The sequence below is a fragment of the Elephantulus edwardii genome, unplaced genomic scaffold, assembly GCF_000299155.1.
Source record: "Elephantulus edwardii isolate Elephantulus edwardi_28Jun2011 unplaced genomic scaffold, EleEdw1.0 scaffold00070, whole genome shotgun sequence".
Classification (NCBI taxonomy): domain Eukaryota; kingdom Metazoa; phylum Chordata; class Mammalia; order Macroscelidea; family Macroscelididae; genus Elephantulus; species Elephantulus edwardii.
Window position 1 is genome coordinate 6,623,220 of NW_006399820.1, and position 3,820 is coordinate 6,627,039.

Genomic DNA, 3,820 nt, shown 5'->3' on the forward strand with positions numbered 1-3,820 from the left:
CTCCCTAGTCATTGTCCAACTCTCTGATGCATAACAAGTGATTGCAAAAACCATGGCCTGTATCAGGCGCACCTTAGTCTCCAGAGAGACACCGTTGTTCTTGAGTACTTTAAAGAGGTCCCTAACCACAGACTTTCCCATCACAACTCGTTTCTTTATTTCCTGGCTACTGGTGCCAAGAGTGTCGACCGTGGAGCCGAGCAAACTGAAGCTGTGAACACTCTCAATCTCATTACCATTTCAAAAAAAGACTTTTCACAGAATTGGAACACATTCTTAACTTAACCTCATTGGTTTTCCAAAGCTGTAAATTATACAGGAGGAGATGACCTAGCTTACTCCCTTGGGGCATGGGTGGATTCAAATCACCAGAGAGGCACAGTCTTTTGTTTGCAGCACAACTTCTCTATGGAATAGACTACTAGAGCTGTCTCTTATTTACCTTTAGTTTCTACAAACTTTCAAGTGACCATGAATTGTCTGGTGAGCATCACAAATCTTCCCATTTGACATCAGAACACTTGTACAGGAACTTATGGAAGAAATAGTTGTGGAACTATTCCCAAATAAGACAAGAGAATTTGGGACAAAAAACTAAAAACAGGGAAAAGACTTTCTGCAAGAGAGAAGGATGAGTCGAGATACCCCTGGACACAAACTGCTTGAGTTGGTGTCCTTGATCTCACACCACTCCAGAAATAAAGGAAGGCATTAAGCTTCAGGAGAGAAGATACCTCAGGTGAGACACTCCTCTGTAGATTCAGTACTTTTAAGTGTTTGTGGGAAACGAAGGACTGAACTTCCCTGTGACAAGGTCCCTCTATTTCCAGATTCTTGCCTCTGTGGCTATGGGGCCATCTCAGATGTCAAATAAGACAAGAGAGTTTGAGACACAGAGCTACAAGCAGGGAAAAGACTTTCTAAGCTTTCTCAACTGGAACGTTGAGCTGCAAGAAAGAGAAATTACTTGAAACCTGCCTGGACAGAAAATGCTTGAGTTGAGCACCTAGTCTTGCACCAGTCATTTCATAGACAAAGGAGGATAATAGAATTTGGGAAAGGGAACTATGCTAAGGTGATTTTCCTGCAGGGCTACAAGGCAGACTTAAAGAATCTAAAGGACTTTTTTGTTGTTATGTGCGGCCCAAGTCACTGCAACTCAGAGCAACCCTATGTACAATAACTCTGAAGCCTGCCCTGTCCTGAACCAGTTTCACTGACTACAGAACAATTAACTTCATTATCTCAGTTATTGTATCAATCTATCTCATCTGGAGTCTTCCTCTTCTACACTGTCCCTCCATCCTTCCGAGCATGATGATGTTCTCCAAGGATTGGTCCCTCCTGCCATATGCCCAAAGTATATGAGACAGAACTTCAAAATCCTATCCTCCAAGGAGAAACTTGCTTTCATGCTCTCTAAGACAGACCTATTTGTTTATTTTCTTGGTGGTCCATAGTATGTTCAAAAATCCTCCACCACCACAACACAAAGGCATCAATTCTTCTTCTATCATCCTTGGTTACTATCCAACTCTCTGATGCATAGCAAGTAATGGCTAAGATCATGGACTGGATAGGCGCACCTTAGTCTCTAGACTGTTACCATTGCTTCTTAGTACCCTGGAGAGGTCTCTGACAGCATATTTTCTTTTAAAAAATTATTTTGTGTGTATACCATCAAATTGGACTGGTACAGGAGAAGATTGCCCCTTCTTCTCCAACAGAGCATCTAGTGGATTTGAACAGCATACCTCTGTGATTGCAGTGCAGCATCTTGCCACTAGCCCACTTGACAGTATATTTTCCTAGCATAAATTGTATTCTAATTTCCTGACTAATGGTGCCAGAGTGTTGATTGTGGAGCAGAGGAAGCTCTAACTGTTGACAACCTCAAACTCTTCTCCATCCATCATAGTGCTGCCAATTGGCCCAGTGGTGAAAATCTTTGACAACTTGATACTGAGCTTCAATCCATATTGAAGACTACTCCTTGACCTTCTGCAGCAAGTGCCTCAGGTCCACCTTAGTTTCAGCAACCAAGGTTGTGTCACTTGAACAACATAGGTTGTTGATGAGTGTTCCTCCAATTCTGGTGCCACATTCCTCTTCACAGAGCCCAGCCCCTCAAATTAGCTGTTCTGCATATAGATTGAAAAGTTATTGAGACAGATTGTATTCCTGATGCACTCCCTCCTTGATTTTGAACCATGCAGTGTTTCTCTGCTCCATTCTGAGGACTGCTTCCTGGTCCAAGTATAGGTTTTGCATAAGCACAGACAAGTGTTTTTCAATTCCCATTCTCCTCAAGATTTACCACAATTTGTTGTGATACATAGAGTCAAGTGCCTTTGAGTAGTTAATAAAATACAGTTAGATATCTATCTGGTACCCTTTGCGTTCTACCAAGGTCCATATGACATAGGTGATAATATATGTAGTGCATGACCTTTTCTAAACCCAGCTTGTATTTCTGGTAGTTCTCCGGCAATGTACTCTTCCAGTCATTTCTGGATAATCTTCAGAAGTATTCTGCTTGTGTGTGATATAAGAGATAGTGTACAAAACTTTTGACACTGTCAAGTCACCTTTTATTTTGAATGGGAGTAAACACTGATTTCTTCCAGTCATATGTCAAATTTTCCCAGAAAGGACTTTGAGTAAAGTGAATAGCACACTTCATAGATTGAATATTTTAATCTGGCAACTAATCAATCACATGATAAAGATAAGAACTCTGACAACTTATACAGACACAATAGAAATGGCCTTAACAATTGTCAAGGAAAACTTCACATAAAAATATCGAGAAGAACAAATTAGGCTTTCTCCAAAAAAAGTTGAGAATCTTACAGACCCGATGAATACCCCAGAGACAAAAAGACAGATAATATATATTTATATGGAGACATTAGAACACCTGTGAAAGAAAGAACACAAAAAAGAAACAATGGAAGCCACACATAAAGGGAATGCCCTAGAAGTAGAGAACCAGAAGATATAAATTGATGTGGATGAACTTGCACTATTACAGAAGAAAATGCAAAAGAAGGAAGACATAATTGAAATTATAGACACAAGAACTTAAAAACTCCTCACAAGTGATAAAGGATAGAGTCAACACAGTACTGAAAAAAACATATGCATGAAAATGCAATCCAGAATATTAAGGCCATAATGGCAGAAACTTCCAACACTCTGGAGGGATAAAAAGTAGAACAGGAGAAATGGAGCGGAGAGTCAGTAAGTTGGAAGACAAGAACCTCTATGAAAATATACTACAAGAAATAGAGAGATGAAGCATAAAGAACATGAAGAAAACATTAGAATCTCATGAGATGACATCAAAAGGAACAACACACATGTTTGGAATACTAGAATATGAGAGGGACAGAGAAATCACTGAGAAAATTGTGGAAAAGATACTAGAAGAAAATTTCCCAGGTATAATGAAGAATGATGAAATCCACACTTATGAAGCTCAGAGAACACCAAATAGACTAAACGCTAAGAGGAAAACATCAAGACATATTATAGTCAAATTCTCCAAAATGAAAGAATGGAATACTAAAAACAGCATGAGAATAACAAATATTGACCTACAAAGGGAAAGCAATTAGATTAAGTTCTGATTTTTGAGCAAAAACTATGAAAGACAATGTGATGCCATATACAGAAAGTTGAAAGAAAACAATTGCCAACTGAGAATCCTGTACCCAGTAAAAGTCTCTATCTATGAAAGAGAAATCACATCCTTGCAGAAAAGAAGTAACTTGTTAAAGCAAGACCACATCTATATGACCAATCTACCTTCACCCAG